The 23141-nt window shown below is 36.8% G+C and overlaps 1 long non-coding RNA gene across 1 annotated transcript; it reads left to right on the top strand.

The window, feature by feature from the left end:
• Positions 1-6031: 6031 nt before the first annotated feature.
• LOC148132455 (uncharacterized) lies at positions 6032-23093 on the top strand. The gene is made up of 3 exons (XR_015747343.1): positions 6032-6185; positions 9137-9235; positions 22935-23093. It is a non-coding gene; the product is annotated as an uncharacterized LOC148132455 (long non-coding RNA).
• Positions 23094-23141: the final 48 nt, after the last annotated feature.

Here is a 23141-nt window from a genome sequence, read left to right on the forward strand (position 1 = left end):
TTATTCCCCATGAAAGGTCAGTGAAACAGATTGTGTTGTATTCATAACAAAAACTGTGTTGACAAAGGAAAACACTTTTAACAGCTGGAACAGCTGAACATAACATGAGGCTGCCTCAGATATGAGTTGGACACCAAAGGAAAGCAACATCTTAAGGACACAGAGGAAAACAATTGCCAGGACATGTTTGTGCCATATTTAGGTGTAAGAAAAAAAAAGAAGGGACACAGTGGCTCAGTGGCTAAGATGCTGAGCTTGTCGATCAGAAAGGTCGGCAGTTTGACGGTTCGAATCCCTAGCCCCATGTAATAGAGTGAGCTCCCACTACTTGTCCCAGCTTCTGCCAACCTAGCAGTTCAAAATCTTGTAAAAATGCAAGTAGAAAAATAGGGATCACTTTGGTGGGAAAGTAAAAACGTTCCGTGCACCGGCATTTAGTCATGCCAGCCACATGACCATGGAGACATCTTCGGACAGCGCTGGCTCTTTGGCTTAGTAATGGAGATGAGCACCGCCCCTAGAGCCAGAAACGACCAGCACGTATGTGGGAGGGGAACCCTTACTGTTACCTTTTTCTTAAGAAAAATATCTTAGATAATTGTGATCATTATTGCATTGCAGTTACTACAGATGACTATAAATGGAATGCTACTGTTCTAGGTTTTGAATATTCTTCTTATCACTTCTTCTTATCACTATATTCCCTTTGATGTCCAACATTATTTCATTGTCAATAAGTTTACCAATCACCTTAAGGTCCATTCCTTCTCTTTATGATTTGTTCTTAAAGTTTCCCTGATTTTTCTACTTCACTCCTGAATAGATGTGGGTGTTGTTTTGACTATGTAAACAATAGTACTCAAAGGATTGCACTGGAAGTAGAATATGGAATTATGTCTACTATTTGAAGTATGTATTACAGACTATGTGGATTAACAAATGTGTTGTAGGAGGATTGCTTGGGTTTTCTTTTGTTTTTCATAAGTCAAGCACTTTTTAGCAATAAATATTTCATAATTTTGCCGTAATCCAATACAGAGATACATATTCTTACAGCTGCAGTTTTGTATGCACTTATTTGGCACTATAAAGTCACTTGAACACAGCTGGTCTTGCTTTTGAGTTATCCTTCACAGGATTGTATTGCACATCTTTTGATTTGAAAAAGCTTTAGTGTGCTTTCTTTTGAAAATACATCGCCTTTGAAACTGTTATTGTTTCCTTCATGTTCTTCACATCTTTCAAATGGTATTCTCATAACTTTTGTCTAGAGAAGAAAGAATTTGAAAGGAGAGTCTCTAGAACACAGATCAAAATGCAGACTTCCATCTTGTGGCTGAATTCTGTACCATACACAAGATACCTTTGGAAACCTTGAAGATGATACAACCGGCATTAGGACTGCTACATGAATTCATACCACACAATTTTCCTTAACTGTGTGCAATTATAATTTGGGCTGCAGCCCAGTAGAAAAATATTGAAACAATCATGTCTAATAGATTATTTTCTTAAACCTACTTTTTATAATATGTTAGTTATTTTTAATATTTAATATTCAGTTTTAATATTTACTTTAGCAATGTATTTCTATCTGCAACTATATTCTGCAATATACAATCCAAAGACGGAATATAGATAATGTGACTCTGCTATCATTGTTCTTTAGGATGGATGGTTTGCTAACTTAGGGTCTATAGAAGTTCATGACCAACTTTTTTTTTCAAGTGGCAAGCATATATTCTGAAAGGCAATTTTTTTTTAATGAAAACAGAAAAGAGTAAACATACATTATCTTACATTATCTCCTCTTCTAACCTGATTTTTCACACTTTTTTAGTTGCATCACATTAGCTGAGCCCAGCACATCCAATTAGAACTGAACTGAAAATTATTTACTGTTGAGGTAATTCCCCGTTAGGAGAATGAGCGCATACAGGGAGACGTATTTGAGAGAAGTGTTTGAATAATACACACACAGTACACAGATACACTGTACAGTAAATGTAGGTTTTTACTTCCAGAAAGTTTAAGCAAAGTTCAAGATAAGCAGTCCAAAAGTCTGGTAAATCAGTCAGTTTTTCAATCCAGGGATAATCCAAATATCAAAGTCCAGTGTCAAAAAACAGTTCAGTAACCGACTTACATTAAATCCAGTAATATCAGTCAATTAGGAAAAATGGAGCAACTGCAATACTTTCCAACAGAAGGAAACAGAGATACACTCACACTCTCTTCTGAGACTCAGACTAAACAACCCAGGTTTCTGGCTCCATCTTATGGCCGTTTGAGAAACCACACCCAATTGCATGCTCTTGCATTCCCTTAAAGAGACAGTATTAAAATGTCTTTCCTGGTTTATATATTTCTAACCCAAATACCTGTTAGGTGACTTATATTCCTAACATTTACTGTATTACAGTTTTCTGGTGGTATAAGATTCTGTCATATGGGATAGACACAATAGGAAAACAACAGGGAAATCTACAGAACTTTCATCAGCCACTCCTATTTCATTCTCTTACTTCTGTATTTTTTCAACCATCAGGATGTATCAGCTTGCCCAATTGGAGTGTATTATTAACATAGATTTGAGGCAATCTGGCCACACCCACAAAGTATTTTGCAATTCAGTCTATATTCCAGATTAAAACCTATGAGACTTAAATATGCCCCAAAGGTAGGTTGGTTTGCTGTCAATAATTCTATACTGTTTTTCATCTTTGGATATAGGTTGATTATCCCTGGTCGGGCACATTTTAAAAAGAAATTTTATTTTAGAAAATTAGTCTCTGGTTCTAGTGTCTCCATTCTGAGTGTTAGGGATGAGGTAATCGGGGTAGGGTCACTTCGTTTAACTTTGGGGAAGTTAACCAGACATTTTTTGTAAATTATTGTTTAAAAAATATTGTATGGTGTAGGAATGGAGACAGATCGTATTTATGTTCTAAATTTTAAAAAATAATCAAATCCTATCTTTTTGTCTCTTGCTTTCCCCACTCCCCAGATTTTTAAAAAAATACTTTATATTTCATATTTTTGAACCGTCTATCTACTTTTTGCAGTGAAATTAAGTGTGGGATTCTTTTTAATCATGATGGACCACTGTTTTTTCCCCTTAAGCTCCCTGATATTCTCTCCTATTTAAATAAGTACTTGTTTTTAAATTAAAAAATAGTAATGAGAAATTGGAATGCAGAAAAGGTGCCAGTTTACTTTTATGTCTAAAAATATCTTTTGTCTCAACATAGATTTCATAGCTGTTCCAAGAAAATAAAATGGTGTCTGATTGCAGCCCAGTGCTTTATTTGAAAGTACAGGTAGTCCTCAATTTATGACCAGAATTGAACCCAACATTTCTGTTGTTAAGTGAGACATTTGAGTTTTGCCCCATTTTACGACCTTTCTTGCCATAGTTGTTAAGTGGATCAGCGCCGCTGTTAGGAACATGGTTGTTAAGATAATCTAGCTTCTCTATTGGCTTTGTTTGTCAGAAGGTGATTACATGACCCCGGGACACTGCAATGGTCATGAATATGAGTCAATTGCCAAGTGTCTGAATTTTGATCACGTGACTATGGGGATGCTGTAATGGTCATTAAGTGTGAGAAATGGTCATAAGTCATTTTTAATGCCGTTGTAACTTCGAATGATCACTAAACAAACTGTTGTAAGTCGAGGACTACCTGTATATCCACTTATTTAGAAAAAGCATGTATCTAAGTCGTCTGAGGCTGCTCACTGGGGGGAGAAAAGTCAGGAGAAATTTAAGCAAGTAGATTTGTTTGTTTGTTTGTTTGTTTGTTTATAAGGCATCTCTTATCCATTGCTTTCTGGTGGGCATAATCTGATTGGCAACACCCACTTTGGGTGGAGGAAAAGAATGTCTCACCTACGTCAGGCTTTTTGTAAGAGTACTCATAATATGTCCCAAAGGTACTTTTTCAAGAGGCAACTGGACTTTCTGGTTTTTCTTTGAAAACATTTCACTTCTCATGCTAGAAGCTTCTTCAGCTCTAACTGGATGGTGGGGAATGGGAAGGAAGATCATCCTTCCCATCCAGTCAGAGCTGAAGAAGCTTCTCAGATGAGAAGCGAAATGTCTTCAAAGAAAAACCAGAAAGTCCAGTTGCCTCTTGAAAAAGCACCTTTGGGACAACCATGACTTGGATGACTGAAAACCTCCATAAACATTTATTCACAATATGCTCTCCAAATTCCAAACGTATCTACCAGCCTCCAAATTGTACATATCGCTAATACGGATACATAACACTTGTCATTCAGCCATCGCTTAGTATCAGAACAGGGTAGTGAAAGAATGATAAGCAGCCCTTGGGAACAAGAAGGTCACAAGATTAAATCTGATAGATAGATACACGCACACCAGTGGTGGCATTCTACTGGTTCGGCCCGGTTCAGCTGAAGCGGTAGCTCTGAGGATCATCTAAGCATACCAGTTCGCTCTAACGATCAGTTGCTGAGCCCTCTCGCCTGCCCCAACTCTATACTCACCTTTATTTTCTGGTTTTAAAGCTCAGCTGCTTTGTGTGGTACAGCGGATTGCCGTGTGTCAGCTGTTGAAGACACAAGGAGAGTGCAGGATTGCAGGCAGAGGTGGTATTTAGCAGGTTCTGACCAGTTCTGGAGAACCAATAGCGGAAATTTTGAGTAGTTCAGAGAACCGGCAAATACCGCCTCTGACTGGAGATTTTACAGTATCCTTCCCCTGCCACACCCACCAAGCCACGCCCACAGAACCGGTAGTAAAAATATTTGAAGAGTACAATACTTGTATATGCTGGTGACTGTGAATGAATTAAATTAAGTAAGAGCCTCTGTTCGGTTATGCTGCAGGGGGAAAAAATGTTTATCCATTTGGACTACTGTCTACACGGATAATATTTTTATCATTAGTATGTTGAATATATGATAATTTGACTTTCCAATCCATTGCAGGTCTATTCAGTGAAGTAACGAGGTTAGAATATAGCAGTCAGGGAGCCTCTAGTACTTCGTGGGCCAATGAATCTTTTCTCAGAAGTTCAGAGAATGCAGTGAAATATTCTTATCCTTTTTAGTAGATGGAATGGGAGGCAAGCAGAAGGAGACGTTAGGCCGCAATCCAAAAGAATTGAACAAAAGCACAAAGGGAAACCACATGTGTGGATTTGCAGTGTTTGCCATAGCTGCTCATAGCATAGCCAAGCCATTTTGCTCTTTGGGGAGCTACAAAGACAAGTCCAGGCTATACATTTTTTGGAGGGAGAAGGACTACTGTCTACACGGATAATAGTCAACTTTTTGTCAATTGTGTGCTAGTGTAGTCAACTTTTTGTCAATTGTGTGCTAGTCCTCCCAATGCAATTATCTGTTTCACTGTGGGAACAGAGTTCTTCTGCTTAGAACAAGATAATCTTCAGGTATGCATAGTCCCACAAGAGACCCTTAAGTTCCCCGAATCAGGGATCAATCTATAGCTTTCTATCCATAACACGGCAACATTTTCCTTTATTTTTGTGCTATTGTACATTTGCCTTTTTTTCTTATATCAGATAGATGGGGAGAAATCAGTTGGTTATATAAAAGGAAAAAAAAAACCCGAAGGCTCAAAATTAAACTAACTGAATCAAGCAGGAAATTCCAGTGATGATTTTTAAGAAAACAGGTGATGGGAGTTTTTTTTTAAAAAAAGTTTGAAATTTGGGTTTGGCTGAAAAATACCAAATCACTTAAGTCAGAGCTGCAAGGTTTGTTTCTAAAAATATGACTATGAATAATGGCAAATACTTTTTCTCTTATTCCTCCATTTAGCTTTTTAAATTGTTTTGGAGACGTGGGATTGGTGGAATGATGGTGGGGTACGCAAGATTACCCGTAGGTTTCTCTTCTTTATTCTACAAACTTTTTAAAAAGTAAAGTATAGGTAGTAGCAATCAGAGAGCAAAATGACTATAAACAAATGTCAAACAAATAAGAAAAAAACTGGGAACCAGCCAGTCTCCAGAAGACTTCCCAAAGGATAGCATTTGCTACAGTAGAAACAGCAACAACAACATAGGAATGTGCAAAGCTTAAACCAGAACGGCAAACTATCACTTGTATTGGTTGTTCTCAGATCCAAATTATTTTGAGCTGGATTTTATTTTTAAAAACTGAAATTACAAGCAGCTTTAAATGAGAGGGTAGGTATATGTCAGATTCTTGGCAAACTGTTCATACTGCAGCTTTTGGGTGGTTACAAGAAAGGGATTGAAAGAGAAAGAGAATACATTTCTAAAAATACCTTATTCCAACCACAAAATTATGTGAATCTGAGTTATATCACTGTGGTACACTAGCAGGAACAAAGTGTGCTATGTGTAAGTTTGCGTATGCCTTTTGTATGAATGAAGCATGATATTGTACACATGTATTGAAAGGATTTGTGCTTTATTGCTTTGGTTTTGTTATTCACATTCTATTGGCACAGTGAATCACTCTTCAATGAAGGGTAGCTTTGTAAAAAATAAAAGCATCAAGGATCTTGTAGTATCCTGATGGCTACAATATTTATTATAGAATAGGCTTCTCTGGATATAGTGCACTTCAGCAGTGCACACTCTATTGCAGCGGTCCCCAACCTTTACGGGTTGGTGGCCTGACTGGGGGGGGGAGGAACAGGTGCATGAGCGATGGGCAAGTGCGCAAATCCATGCGCACACAGTTCAACCATAGATTGAGCTGCGCACACATGCCCACTGTCCCACCATTCACACAAGATGAGATGTACGTGTGTGTGTGTGCATGCCAGCCCACTTCTCGCACGGCCCAGTTCTGAATTGGCCAAGGCCCACTAGTGGGCTCTTAGAAAAGACTATTAACTACATATTTATGGTTGTGGGGCAGAGCAGAGATAGAAAAGTAAAAGGAAGTCACAGTTACATGAAATATATGAAGTGCACACAGTGAAAGTTACCCAAAGGCAACGATTAGCTTTAGATATGACACACACGGATGAGATGATTAGTACAGATGGAGTGATAAAGAATAATTTCAATTCCATGGGAACCACTCCCTTGTAATTTCCAAATGAAAAACACACAAACATTTTTTTCTCATTCTTGTTTCTAGGATTACTGGACCCATCTGGAATGTTGCCTGACATATTATAATACTTTTGGTTACATTAAGTGTTGTTTAGAAAAAATAGCCTCCATGCTAAGTATGATACCATCAGATGGAATAATAAGATTTATGTATATGATGCTACTGAAAGTCAATAGCATTTATTCTTTGGAAGTCACTTGATCTTTTAAAAATTAACAGGGAACATTCCTACAGCAAATTTGTTGTTGTTGTTCTCCTCTTTGGATCATTGTCTAATGATTATCTGTACAAAACATGTAATGCTTTAAAAAAAAACGGTTGGTTATTAAAGAAAACAAAACATTAAAGCAACAGCCAATAAAACTGAAAATCTCAGCGAAGAAGAAAAAAAGGAAAAAGAGTAAATTGAAAAATGTGTGGCAGCTAAATGTCACTGTGTACTGGGTGGTGGTGATTAGAGAAATGTACCTTGAGCAGGCCCCACCAACATTTTTTAATCTCCTAGAAAGTTTCCAAATTAAGTCTTGAAATATGCCTCTCTCTGCTTCTCAAAACGTTCTTTCCTTGTGCTTTATTCCACACAAGGACATCATTCCAATCAGTAGCAGCACAAGTAAATGCTAACAGGTTTGCCTTTTCTCTTTCTGTACAGATGGTGCAAGTTAAGAAAAAGGAGAAACTTTCCAAGTGGCTATGACCAAGAAAATGTTTCTTTGTTCTTACTTCCTTAATAGAGCATGCTGTATCTAAAATGGGGTGTGGGGGGGAGGGCCTATCCAACCCTGGCAACTTTAAGACCTGTGGCCTTCAACTCCCAGAATTCCTCAGCCAAACATGCTGTCTGGTGAATTCTGGAGTTGAAGTCCACAGGTCTTAAAGTTGCCAGGGTTGGATAGGCCCTCCCCCCCACACCCCATTTTAGATACAGAACATAGATTTGGGGGAAGAACTTAGTTGTAAATGATGGTGTGGGGTGGGGAGTCTTCTTTTTCATTGTATTTGTCTTTCTGGAGCAGAATTTATTTTCACCATCCTCTTTTGTATGATGTCTGCTTCCCTGCTTGTCCTTTTATCTCTGGTTTGTATCTTGATTACAATGTCTTGATGGATATATTACTATTTTTGCTGGTCTTGTAAAAAGTGAGATTTTCTTGCAAATGAAAGAAGAGAGGCAGATATTAGACGCCTCATTGCAGAATGGAATCTAAACAATGAATGGTTGGAATAAGACAATTGCAGATTCAACATAGCTACAACGGCAGTTCTGTGTAACCTCTATGGGTTAACTATTGGTGTTACGCATAGCTTTAGACAAAATACTTTTTAAAAGGTGTGTTGGAACAAAAATAAAATCTAAGTAAAATGGGTTAGTTTAAGTGTGTATGCGTTTGCGTATATACATGTATGTCCAGCGGTGGTATTCAGCAGGTTCTGACCAGTTCTGGAGAACCAGTAGTGGAAATTTTGAGTAGTTCAGAGAACCGGCAAATACCACCTCTGACTGGCCCCACCCCATCTATTTTCTGCCTCCTGAGTCCCAGCTGATCAGCTGGGTCTTCTTTTGTTGCCCTGCACAGGAGAACGGAGCTGGAAAGCAGGTTAGTGGGGTGGTGAGGGAGTGGGATTTTGCAGTAACCTTCTCCTAGGAGTGGGGTGGGAATGGAGATTTTACAGTATCCTTCCCCTGCCACGCCCACCAAGCCATGCCCATAGAACCGGTAGTAAATTTTTGAATCCCACCACTGTATACGTGTCTACATTTCTGTACATGTTACTCAATGGCAGATATTGCTGTGTATACTTGTGCTGTTTGCTTCATAATATTTTAATGAATTTCCTCCCTCAAGATAGCCACAAAAGTGGAAAAATAGAACATTCTTAAAGAGGGAAAAGATGGTCCAACCATTACAAGCTGGGAAAAGAAGCTCTTAAGTGGAATGGCAACAACACTGCTAATATATTGTGCCAATTAAAGACTTGAAATAAATAACAAACTACTTAATATGTGTTGTAAATGTCATGCTGATTTAAGTGTTGTTATGCAGAGATTACATCTCGTTGGAGGATTAATGCTGAGGTACTTGGAGGACTTCAAAAAACTTTCCTTTGCTGAAGACTAGCAGTAAACAGTGGAAGATTGATAATGGTGAGAGAGCTCAGTGTTTTAACACTAATGATCTACAAGCCCTATATGGGATATTTACCTCCCATATCTTGGTATCTCCACAGCAACCAGAACAAAACTGCCTACACCATAATAATTCCCTTGAACTTTCCAGCATGCCTTTACAATTAATCAATTAATCAATCAGTCTTATGAGATTTCACTATAAGAATCTGAGACAGAACTGCATTTGTTCTTGAGTCTTGTGTAAATTGGATTCCTTTTTTTTCTAGTAATTTCCCCCCACTTTCCTTTTCATACAATATTATCAGTACTCATAACTATACTTTATCTATACCTATGATCTTTCTGAAATCAGCTTATATCAATATAGGAAACCATTGTTCTTGGGTTTTCAGCCTGAAAAGAGAAGACACATAAGAAATGTGGAATGGAAGGGAACGGGGAAAAAGGAAAATCAGTTCTTCAAAGCCAGAATAAATTGATGAACTCTATGTTGACATTTATATTAGTTTGGGCCAAACCAATCTTCTCTTGCCAGAGTTCTTAAATACAATTCCATGCCCTCGATCCCCTGACTGATGGAAGAAGCTAGAATATGCTATCCATCCACCCTCTGGCCTTAAAGCAACTCCATTGGGTTCAATATATCCCTTCTCAAAATTGAAGGGAAAAAAATCAAGAGAAATAACTCTTAAACCTTTATGACCATGGCTCTGGGTTCCTTCTTGGATTCAGGACAATTGGCTGATTTCCCTTCAATTTCTTGAGGAGAAGGAGCAGCAAGCCAAATGAAGTAAACAGTTTCTGCTTAAAACTACTTGGTTGAAATGGAAACTACTACAGGAGAATTTGGAATCTACAATTTGGAATCCTCAACTACAGGAGCTAGAATCACCCAGGAATGTTATACGAAGGGATTTTTGTAAGGATCAGGTTCCAGATTTTTAGACCATTTGGAGCCAGAGCATAGTATCTCCAAGAGTTGTAACATTTATCATGGAAAGAAGTGAGCTATGACGTCATTGCTGTTCTTGTTGGGGGTACTGGTCTCAAGTCATGAGAGGCTGATTATCCAGTCATATCCAGTTTACTTTTTTAAATCATTGATTACATATGGTCTTCGACTTACAACCCCAACTGGAACCCGAAGTTCCGTTAAGAAATATGGTCCCTACATGAGTCACATCCAATTTTATGACTTTTTAAAAATCTCAGTCACAATGAGTTAACATATTTGGTTTGCTCCATTAATTTGTTTGTTGGGATTCCCACTGAGAAGATTGGTGATCATATGACCTTAGGGATGCTATGATGGACTGGCTGTATGTCACTTTTTCATTGCCGTAACTTTAGTTGTAGACTTTCGACTATTTCCTGTTCAAAGGGATTGATCAAGCCTTTTCCTTCTTAAGGCATTTGCAAAGCATTGGCTGATAGTTGTATCTTGTAATTCATGTTAAGGCAGTATCATGGGCATTTTTAAAAAAGTCAGGATGGGAGCCACAGACACGCAATTGAAACCCCACCCTTTTAACATATATGTTGCATCCCTGGATAGCTGATAATAATAAAAGGCAAAAAATCTATAGTTGTTAAACATTCTCTCTTGTGAGTTAGTGAAGCAGGCACTGTATGAGATGTGATACAAAGAGAATCCTAGAATTCATTTGAATCTGCTTTAATGGATTCCCCTAAAAAATGAGAGAGAGAACAATTATTCTAAGTTCAGTTGACTATTAGTACAATATACCCTGTTTCTCCAACAATATGGCCTCCCCCAATAGGAAGTCCCAGCATGTTTTATAGGCATGACATGAAATTAAGCCCCTCCCCCCAAATTAAGGCCTATATTAAAACATGCGAAATGGGGGGGAATGGTGGGGGGGGCTTGCCGTTAGGAAGTACTTTTGTTGCACACCCGGATATGGTGCTGCCTGCGTTGACCCCGATATGAAGTGGCCTACCAACGCCGAGGTCAACATCCAAGCCATCACTGCCCGCCCGCCCGAAGATGCAAGGGGGAAAAAAATTAAGTCACCCCCAAAAAGACGGCCTAGCCATTTTTTCGGGGCTCAAAAAAAAATAAGACCCGGCCTTATTATATGAGAAACACGGTACTACTCCCATGTAGTATCTTACAGATATACAATTATGTTTTCTATCATTTGTCGTAGGTCAAGAGAGTCTGCAATACTAGACTGCAAAATTCACAGGAAGAAACTTCAGTTTTTTATAGGTGCAGCAGACAGGGGAAAAAATGATCCAAGCAAACAAATGAAACATGCATATATGCATGCATACATACATACATACATACATACATACATACATACATACATACATACCAGTGGTGGGATTCAAAGAATTTTATTAGCGGTTCTGTAGGCGTGGCTTGGTGGACATGGCAGGGGAAGGATATTGTAAAATCTCCATTCCCGCCCAACTCCAGAGGAAAAGTTACTGCAAAATTTCCATTCCCACCCCACTTTGGGAGAAGGTTATCACCGGTTCGCCAAACTACTTAAAATTTCCGTTACTGGTTCTCCAGAATTGGTCAGAATCTGCTGAATACCATCTCTGATACATACATACATACATACATACATACATACATACATACATACATACATACATACATTTATATAAAGCTGCTGTTTAGAACTTGGCACTCATTTATAAATAAATGAAGTAATATGTTAAAACTATATATGCAATGTATAACTTAAAATATCTGTTTTATAGCTTAAAGTTACTGAGGAGTTTTTGTTGTTTTCCTCTTTGTTCTGCTATATGCAAAATATTATTTTTCATTATCCATTAGGGCAGAACTATGGATTTCCTCACTTCCGAAACAGGATGACTTAATATATAATGGCCTCTTACTCAAGAAACCAGAAGCTCTTGGGAATACAGAAGGAACTGCATGCTTCTTTGGCTCTTGACCAATGAGTTCAAAGTGATGAGGTTTTCATGGCTTTGGGATTAAAATGAAATACCAGCAGGAACTATATGTGCACCCACTGTATGCATGATCTAGGAGTAACTGACACAAGAACTAGTTGACGGCAGCTTCTTTAGGTTGAATATGAATATTCACACACAGAAATTTGGGGTAGGGAGGGGGAATAAGACTTCAGATTTAAATTTCTGACAACTAAAAGCAGGTCTAGAATAGAATAGAATAGAATAGAATAGAATCGAATCGAATCGAATAGAATTGAATCGAATCAAATAGAATACTTTATTGGTCACGTGTGAGTGGACACTCAAGGAATTTGTCTTGGTGTAAATAGAGAATAATAAAATAAAAATAGAGAACATTCTGAAGTAGAACAGTAGAGATGACCTCCATCTGTTTCCCACCCAAGTTTGGTTTTACTTTGGATTCCCTTTTTTTCTGCAGAATTGCTGTGCCCATTGGCTCTATAATCAACAAACATAATTACTGCTTGATGATCAAATATTAATAAATACAAGCCATCAGCCCCATCTTTATATACTACATCCCAATGCCTGCTTTTCTCATTGTGAAGACATAAGTGGAATTGGAAAGCTCCAATTAATGTTAAGTGAATTGCTGCCGTTGTTAAGTTAGGAATCTGGCTTCATGAGCCACAGTGGCACAATGGTTAGAGTGCAGTACTGCAGGCTACTTCTGCTGACTGCCAGCGGCCTGCAATTTGGCAGTTCGAATCTCACCAGGCTCAAGGTTGACTCAGCCTTCCAGCCTTCCAAGGTGGGTAAAATGAGGACCCAAATTGTTGAGGGCAATATGCTGACTCTGTAAACCGCTTAGAGATAGCTGTAAAGCACTGTAAATCAATATAAAGCAGTTTTATATTTATAAAGTTATATTATAAAGTTATATTAAAAGCAGTTTTTCCCCGACTGCCATCACTCTGCTAAACAACTAATTTCCCATACCACTGACAAACTATTTAGTAAGACTGTATTGCTATTATTCTTTTCATCCTTCCTATTACCTATCTCTTTCCACTTATGACTATAACCTTGTTGCTTGTATCTTTACAATTTATATTGTTTTATTTGTTCCCTAGCATTTGATTGCTTATTAGTAACTTATGGCTATCACTAAGTGTTGTATCTTATGATTCTTGATGAATGCATTTTATTTTTTCTTTCCTTTTTTTTTTAAATTTTTATTCGTTTTTAAGACAAACAACATAAAAACATCAAGCCATCTTCCATATATATACATACAGTGTGCCGGTTGGTTTACAAATTCTTTTGTGCTTCCATTTCGTAGTCTTCAATTACAATTACATTGTATATATTCTCATATTTTCAATCAAGTATTAAATACATTAATATCATTGTTAATCAATCATTTGACCATACTTTTATTCATTCATGTTTTACGAAACAATCATATTTTACTTAATTTGTTTTATCACAGTTCATATTATCATCTCAAATCTATCCTACAATCATTTTGTAGATATAATAAGAAAAGAATACATCTTTATATATTTATTATTTTCTAAGAATCTACATATTTCATTACCATGTTTTATTGTCTAACCATTGATAGAATAGATCCCAAATTTTATAAAATTGTTTATCATCTTGTTCTCTGATTTCAAATGTCAATCTACTCATTTCAGCACATTCCAATATTTTCTTAATGATTTCCTCCTGTGATGGTATTTTCTCATTTTTCCAGTTTTTAGCAAATACAATCCCTAGCCGCTGTTAATACATTTACAATCAGGTATTTCAATTCTTTACTATATATTTCAGGCAAAACTCCCAATAAAAATATCTCTGGTTTCAAATCTATATGCTTTTTTGTCATTTTTTCCAACCACGTGTGGATTTTAGTCCAATATTTTTTAGCATCCGCACAAGTCCACCACATATGGTAATATGAGCCAGGTGTCTGATGACATTTCCAACATTTTTCAGATTTGTTCTTGAACATTTTTGCTATTCTTGTCGGGGGAAAATGCCACCTGTAAAACATCTTATACAAATTTTCTTTATATGCTGTTGACATTGTCATTTTATAATTTTGAGACCACAATTTTTGCCATTTCTCTAGATCAATCCCATATCCAAAATTCTTCCCCCAAGCAATCATTGTTTCTTTAACTTGTTCTTCTTCTAGTTTAATTTCTAATAAATATCCATACAATTTTTTAATCACCTTTTCATCAGTACCTGTCAAAATCTTATCCAAATCAGTCAGTTTATCATAGAAACCTTCTGTTTTAGAGTCTTTATCATACCTTGAATGTATTTCCACATATGAAAACCAATTCATCTTTATACCTTGTTCCTCTAATTTTTGTATAGATTTAAGTTCACCCTTTTCCTTCAATATTTCACCAATATTTCTCTCCATGTATCTTTTAAGTTTATTTCATCTATCATTTTAAAAAAAGATTTAGGGAGAGTCTTTCTGTTTTGCTTTGTTGTTTTCTGTGCTGTATAGGCCAGTTTATTATCTACAATTCCATTAAAATCTCCCATCATAACTATATTAGCATAGTCCAGTTCAATTATTTTCATATGTAATTTTTTATAAAATTCTTCTTGATTGTCATTCGGGGCCTAGATTGCAATCAGGAGTGTTTTCATATTATTGTCCATTATTTCCACCATTATCACCATCATCATCAGTATAGATCAATTTCACTGGGATAATATCTTTAATGTATAAAACCACTCCTCTTTTCTTGCATTGTGTCAAAGAAGTAAATATTTTCCCTAATTTTGGCTGTATCAACAATTGTTCATGTTGCTTTTTGATATGTACTTCTCGTAGGCAGATCAAATTTTAATTTCTTTAATTTATGGAAAGTTTTCCTTCTTTTAACAGCTGAGTTCAGTTTTGTCTCTTCCATGGTTATATTTTGTTGTTAGGTTTAGCAGGTCTTGTAGATCTTGGTTCACGTTGTTCTTTGGCTTCCACCTTTCCACCAACTGCACCTTCTTCTTTTTCAGTCACCATTTGGAAGTCCTCTTGGAATTCAGTTAGTGAGATTTCTTTTTCTGCCTCTTCCTCTTTCCCTCCAAAAAATTCTGTGTAAAATGATTCAGCTTTCTCAATTGAGTCAATTCTATGTCTCTGTTCTTGCCATGTGAACATTAAACCTTCTGGAATCAGCCATCTATAATTCACCTCTTTTTAAAGTAGCATTTTGGTCAGAAATCGGTATTCTCTTCTCATCTCTCTCACTCTTCGGGGTACTTGTTTCAGGACCACAATCTCCTTGTCTTTATATTTCAATGTTTTCTCTCTTGCCACTTGCAATATTTGCGTTTTAATGGCTTTCTTTGTAAATCTGATGTGAACTTCTCTTGGTAGGCTATTTCTCATTGCATATCTTGTGAAGACTCGATAAACCTCATCTATTCCATCCATCATCTTCTCTTTAGTAATTTTCAAAGCTTCAGCCAAAATTTCTATCATTATCTCAGCTAGGTTTTGTCCCTTTTCTTCCTCTATGTTTTGGAATCTGAGATAAAATTCTGATCTGTCCATCTCCCATCTCAGCATCCCACTTTTATCTTGTTCAACCACAGTTAATCTGCTACCAATGTCTCCAATCTTCTTATCTCTTTGTTTGACTTCTTCAATTTTTTGGAATCTCTAATCATACTTCATCATCATTTGTTGAATGTTCTCCACCTTTTCATCAGTTTTCCCTGTTATTTGTTCAATGTTCTCTGTTCTCTTTTCAATATTCTCTGTTCTTATTTGAATATTTTGAATTCCTTGCATATTCATCTGCAGGGTCACTTTTTCCTGTTCTTTTTCTTGCTGTAACATTGTCTGTATTGAACGTTGTCCTCCAGATGGTGAAGAGGAAGATGTAGAAGTTGAGGAACCAGGGGCTGTTAGTTTCCTACTCATTTCAGACAATTCAAAATCTTCAGGTTCTTCTAGACCTTAATCCACTTGTGAAATAACCAATTGCAATTCCAAATAAAAATAGTAGGAAAAAAGGAACCAAATAATAATAATAATAATAATAATAATAATAATAATAATAATAATAATAATAATAATAATAATAATAATAATAATAATAATAATAATAATAAAATTTCTTCAGGTTCTTGTATATCTTAATCCAATCAATTGGCTAGATAGCAATAAAAACTCAAAAATGGAAGAAAAGACCATAAACACACACAAAAAAGAAAAAATTGTTAAATCCTGAAAAAGGCAGAAAAGTAAAAAGTAAAAAAAATAAAAAAGAGAAAAGGAAAGTTCTTCAGGTTCTTCAACACCTTAATCCAATTAAGAGGTCTCAGGTATAAAAGGATGCATCAGAAAAAAAAGAAAGCCACAAAAATTTTAAAAAAAACCAAATATGGAGGGTAAAAAAAAAAAAATACAAGGGAGGGAGAGAGAAAAAAGAAAAGATACTACTCCCTTAAAAAGAAAAGGAAGGAAATCATTAATGCTAAAGCTTTTCCTTTAAAACAAAATGCAAACATAAAAAATTGACTTCAAAAAACAAAAAGAAAGACAAAAACAAGTTCCAAAAGGCCAAAAATCCAAATAGTTATTACTAAAAGTAAACTAGTAAGGAGGGGGTTTGTTAAAGTAAGAAATAGCACAGCTTGAAAAAAAATAAAAAAGAGCACACTGCACCTTGTTTGATTATCCAAGGCTTTTGTTAAAATTTATAACTCTCTTCTCCAGAGTCTTATCACCTTTTTTCCCCCTATAAGCTTCAACACCGGACTCCAGTTGTTGATAGAAACCCAGAAGAGCACCTGCAATAATACTCTCCCATGCTCTTCCCTCTAGCTTATCAAACAGCAATGGCCTTGAAAAGAAGTCTCAGTTCTTTCTCAGCTTTGTCTTTTCAAGAAAAAGAAGTAGAATATTTCCAAGCCTCTAGTTGGCAGTGTTACAAAGTTTCTTTGCTTTCACTTTCCCCCTCCTTTTTCAAACAAAATATAATTAAAATTGATTAAAAAGGGAAAAAGATATTTTAAAAGATGACTAAAAGGGAGTCTCTAGCCTAGAATATTATAAAGTCAAAAAGGAGAGAAAGAATAGGTGAAAGAATAAAAAAAAAACACCAGTCCAGTTTCAAAATATAAAATCGTGTGTAGAAAATCCAGCAATGAGGGGGAAAAAAATATTACTTTGACATTCCTGTTTAAAATTGCCGCTTAATCACTTCTGTCAAAACTTTTACAGATTCTTTCTTTTCCTTAGGGTGTCCTTTCAAATGTTAAAGTAAAGCAAAAGTTCTCACCAAACCGGCACACTTTATCTTTCCGTTCTCTTTCGTTTTGGAGCTGTCCCAACTTCAGCAGCTTTAATGGCTGCCTCTTTGCCGCTGGCAAAAAGAACTTCTGGATCTACCAGGGACTTTGCGGTATCCCTGGGATCGACAGGATGCGCTCTTTACATTCACTGTCTCTTCGGGATGGTTTAGATCCGATTGGACCGTCCAGGAGCAAAGATATCGGCAGCGATCTCAGACCTCCAAGACCTCATGCCGTATCGTCATGACGCCAGCTCCGCCCTCCCATTTTATTTTTTCTTTATGTACACTGAGAGCATATGCACCAAAGACAAATTTCTTGTGTGTCCAATCACACTTGGCCAATAAAGAATTCTATTCTATTCTATTCTATTCTATTCTATTCTATTCTATTCTATTCTATTCTATTCTATTCTATTCTATTCTGCTCTGTTCTGTTCTGTTCTGTTCTATTCTATTCTATTCTATTCTACTCTAGTCTAAGAGCTATTGCTATTGCTTCCCATTAACTTTGCTTATCTGAAGGTGGAAAAAGGTGATCTCATAACCCTGGGACACTGCAACTGTCATAAATATGAGTCATTTGCTAAGTGTCTGAATTTTGATTGTATGGCCATGGGGATGCTGCAACGGTCATAAATGTGAAAAATGGTCATAAGTCACTTTTTTCAGTGCTCTTATAACTTCAAACAGTTATTAAATGAGCAGTTGTAAATTGAACCTGTTACATGCCTTTATTTTTTTGCATTTACGGCATAGTTGTTGCCAGAACTCACCAACGCCAGTGCAGTTGCTTTTCAAGTTAGCTTTCTTCCTTAGGAAGTCAAACTTCTGGTAATGTTTACTGAGTTCATTGTTTTAGCTTCTTTTCCATGCCATTGCATGGCTATGCCAGGTTCTTAGTTTCATTTTGTTTTGTTTTAACCGCTAGCACAATTTGGCAGCTGGGCATCAAGGCAGAGTTAAAAATAATGATTGTATGATTATTCACAGCTGAACAGTTGTGCAAGTATGCAATCAAAAATAGCTGTACAAAGTAAATGAAGAAAAAAGAGAAGTCACTACTGATTTTCTTCCTGCTAAGCACTTCGCCGCTGCTTGAGGTCAGGAGGAGAGACTGTTGTAAAAGGAGCTTCTCTAGCTGAAAATTACTTCCAAGGGTAATAGTTAACAAGTCTGAAATGCTTATGAAAAAAGTATTATACTTGTTTAATAACCAACATTCAGCATTATATAGGATTGCATTCTTTCCAGCTGGAGCCACTGGAACATCAGATTAAAAATATTTAGGTTAGGAAGGATAGCATTATGGTGAATGAGATTATCAAGTGTGGAGAACTTTTTTTGTATGTGATTGGAAGATAAAGCAAGGCACTAGTTCTGCAATGCCTTCAGCTTTCTTATTTTAGCCCGATAGCCTGAACAAAGGTCAAGGATTATTGGAAAAATGATACAAAACTTCATGAAGATTAGAATATAGATCTTACTTATTTATTTTATATTATTTACACAGCTTGCTGTGAAGACGTCTCTCAGTGTTTTAGATTTATCTAGGAACTGAACAAAATAGGAAACCAAATCAAATACTTTATATAAATATACATAATAAATATATAAATATAGTCATCTAGCATTGCCCCATGGTGAGTTGGGCAGCAAACAAATTTAACAAACAAATAAACAAAAGAAACAGGTAGGTAGTTATTTTCTGTCCATTTTGTCCATTTTGGGGGGGAAAGGTGACTTTCTACAGATCTGCATTTTTATTAATTTCCTCTATTTTTTAAAAAATATGTTTTTGTCCCCACAACATTTCAGTTCTTTGGTCTTTCTGTTCAGCCTTTTTCAGTCCCATACAGATAGTCTTTGCTTGCCAACTGCCTCATCTGATGGTATCTGACTTTGTTGATGCTTTTGGACAGTTTATTTATTTAGAATATGGTATATCATACATGGACTAGCAATATATACCTGGACATACATGGACTATATACATATATACATACATACATATGACTAGATTAGTAAAACACTATAAAATATAAATGTTAAAACGATCTGTGTTCAAATACCATCTCAACTACTGAAGGGCAGCATCATTTATATTAAAAAAAAGCCAAATACTCGTCCGGTATATGCCCTCAATTTAAAGCCAATCAAGATCTGACCTAAAGTTTGATGTGGGACCCTGTAGCTGTATTGAGGGGAAGATACAGAGAGCTCTGACAAATGCCATATGAGGTGCAAATTCTATTCAGGATTGTTCATTGCTGGCGTGGTAGTTTAAAGCCTGGCACCTTTTTTGTGGGGTCAATTATATGTCTTCCTATGTCTTGGTGTTCATTGATCCATTTGGCTTTTCCATTGGGAATCGATGTTTAAGTTGTTGGGCAAATGTTCCTGGATTTGAGTCTTCCGGCTGATAAGCGAGGAAGGTCAGCATGCAGTGCTAGCAGTGAACTGTTCATAATTTTCTTGTATTCAGTCGCTAGTGCGTCTTGCCTTCGTAAAACTGACAGTGCTATATGGCTCAGAACAAGAAGCCAGCAAGTCAGAGTGGGTTTAATACACCCGCTTATAATCCTTATGGTATCACTGAGTCTGGCATCTAACTTACTACTGTAGTATGGCAGCTGTTAAGCCATAGAGAGGCACAGTATTCTGCTGTGGAGTAGACCAACCCTAGGGCTAATGATCTGAAGGTGGACAGTATGAGTTTAAAAGTAGGATATAAACTACGATCATCAGGACTGGGTGAGAAGGTATTGGCACTGAAGCTTAAGAGCCACAAATGGTATTTATCCATTCAAAAACAAAGGTAAAAACATGCAAATCTTCACAGTGGTGGGAATATGTATTAATGAGAAGATTTGTCAATGTGTCCTGGGCTGCCATATTCTCTTGAGCCCACATTGATGATCACGATATGAAGAATGACAGCCATTCTGAAAATCTCCCGATGACCATGTAGCCTCATCAAAGGTTCCTTTTTTTTTTCCTTTTTGTCTTAAAAGATTGACTAGAGACACAAACAACAAAATGTAATTCATACATTTGGCACGGCATATAATTTAGTCCTGTCTATATCTGTAATTAAAATGTTACTTTTAGCGAATGTAAGCTGAGATTTTCTTCCTTTTACAATAATGTTATTATGTGGCATGTCATTCTACACTTTCCTAAAACCTCGTATATTGCAGTAAAAACACAGCTGTGGGAAGGAAATACAGAAACCAGAACACCCATGATAGCAACTTCTTGGCTGTTTCACTCTGGATCGAGTAGAAGAAAAAAGTTTGTTGCAATTGTGTTAATTTGGTGATCAAAGCACAGATCAACTGTCATGATCTGTTTTTCTAAAGTTGTGGGGTATTATTTAAAAACTATTAACAAGAAGCAGTAAAGTGAAGTTATACATCGACACATTGGCCAAGGTAATAATAAATACATGTTTATCAATGGAAAATAATATTTATTTGAAAAATTAAATAGCAAATTAGTTTCTAGTAAAATTTCAGTAGACATTTGCTAACGTAAAAGAATGATGTTGAATAAAACTAATTATTGTTTCTTATACAGTACTGTAAATTTTCACTGTTTAAAAATAGAAAATTAAAATATTTATTTAAAAATAAAAAAGGAGAACTGGAACTCTAGATGCATTGGAAAAAATGAATCTGAATCAAGAATTCCCATGAAGTAGGAATGGGAAAATAGAAACTAAAAGTCTGCCCAAATGTGTTGATCTATTTATTAAATCAAATCAAGATGATCACTGGCAAGATTGCTTAACCAAAAATTCTAGAACTTAAACCACTCTGCTCATAATTACTAACAACATGTCACAAAGGTAAGACATACTTACCTTAGCTTAACTAGGCTATTTTTAATGATTCCAAGGCTAAACTAGATATTGTGTGTACCAGAAAGCAAACAGCCATGAAATTAAGATGATTTCCCTAAAGAAAGTTTATTATAAATCTAAACAAAAGTCCTTTGCATTGGCAGGCTTCCCCACTTTGTCAACCAAGAATTGTCAACTCAGCTAAAACCAGAGGTGGTATTCAGCAGGTTCTGACCACTTCTGGAGAACTGGTAGCGGAAATTCTAAGTAGTTCACAGAACCAGCAAATACCACCTCTGACTGGAAATTTTACAGTATCCTTCCCCTGCTCACCCACACAACCGGTAGTAAAAAATAATGAATCCCACTACTGGCTAAAAGCAATCCTTGATAGCCACTCCACCATTCCCCTGGATCCCCAATTAAACTATATCTATGTACCTGATTATATATCTGGTGATGTCCCTGGCCAAAAATGGTAGGGTCAAGATTAAAAAATTATATCTATTGAACTAATAACTGATTAAATACAACTATTCTCTGTTATACAAACTACTCTGACAAAGAGACAGAGAGATATATGCATCCCCATCTTTCCTTCTAGCAGAAGTGGGGTGGGGGGAGGAGGAAATTTTTAAAAAGGCAAGAAGAGGATACAAGGAGAAGAAATGAGGAAGGAAGAAAACTGGATAGAGTTTTGATGAGGGACGTGATGAATATGAAAGAAAAGAAAACCTTATGTAGGTTCCACTTAAACAACAGCTAATCTTCACACTAGTCTTCAAAGATATCCACATTCTGCAGCAATGATGCTTACAGACTTTGCTACAGTTTGTTCATTCCTGTTTCTACTAAGAGTTTCTGCTCTTACTACCCTCTTCCCCTGAAAATACAACCTACCCTGAAAGTAAGTCCTAGCTTGATTTTTACGTGTGTGCCCAATATATCCCAAAATAAGCCTTAAATAAGATCCCACCCACTCCAGAGTGGAGGGGTAAAAATTAAGCTAGGGTGTGGATGGGGGAGTGGAGCTGCCCTACTACTTATCTTTGGACAGTTGTAGCCAGGTCTCGCACACCCCGACACCTGCCTTGCCAGCCTATTTCTTCTGCAGCCTGGATCGATCCGGAGCTCTGTTATTGGCTGCAGAGGCCTTCAGGAAAGCCTTGCCAGCCGCAGAAGAAGTTCCTGAAGGCCTCTGACAGCGAAAAGGAGGCCAGGAGCGACACGCACAAGTGAGGTTAGTCAGTGGATGACATCCCGCCAAAATAAGACCTGGTGTCTTTTTTGGTGGCAAAAAATATATATAAGACAGGGTATTGTTTTCAGGAAAACACGGTAGTGATGTTGGACTATCCTCATTCACAGGCCATTACTTGAAAGAAGTGTCTTTCTATTGGTAGGATATATACATTTGCTGATCATTAATTGGCCCAGAGATTGCCCTTCATTGCATCACTCACCAAGTTTCAACCAAACTTAGCACACAGACAACCTACAAAGCTAGCTTTGACATCAGACAGCAACCAATCAGGATACTCTTCCTGTACCCCAGTAAGTTCAAAGTCAGAAAGGGTATAAAACCCAGGGACTCAACATCTCTTTCCTTTTCACTCAGGAGCTCCAAGGCATTTGATCCTGTCCACCATTAAACCATCTTTCCAAACAGCCTCCATGTTTCCAGTGTCTTTCCCCCCACTTGGAACTGAACCCAGATGGACATTTCTTCCAACACTATCAGGGAAAATGAAAATTTTTGGGAAGGAAGGCATCACATTGAAGGTAAGCGATATGTTCTTGTGGGATGGACCCACTCCTTTTGTAA

Source organism: Notechis scutatus, chromosome 2, assembly GCF_049901735.1.
Source record: "Notechis scutatus isolate UNSWTSFEM ecotype Mainland chromosome 2, rNotScu1.2, whole genome shotgun sequence".
NCBI classification, from domain to species: Eukaryota; Metazoa; Chordata; class Lepidosauria; order Squamata; family Elapidae; genus Notechis; species Notechis scutatus.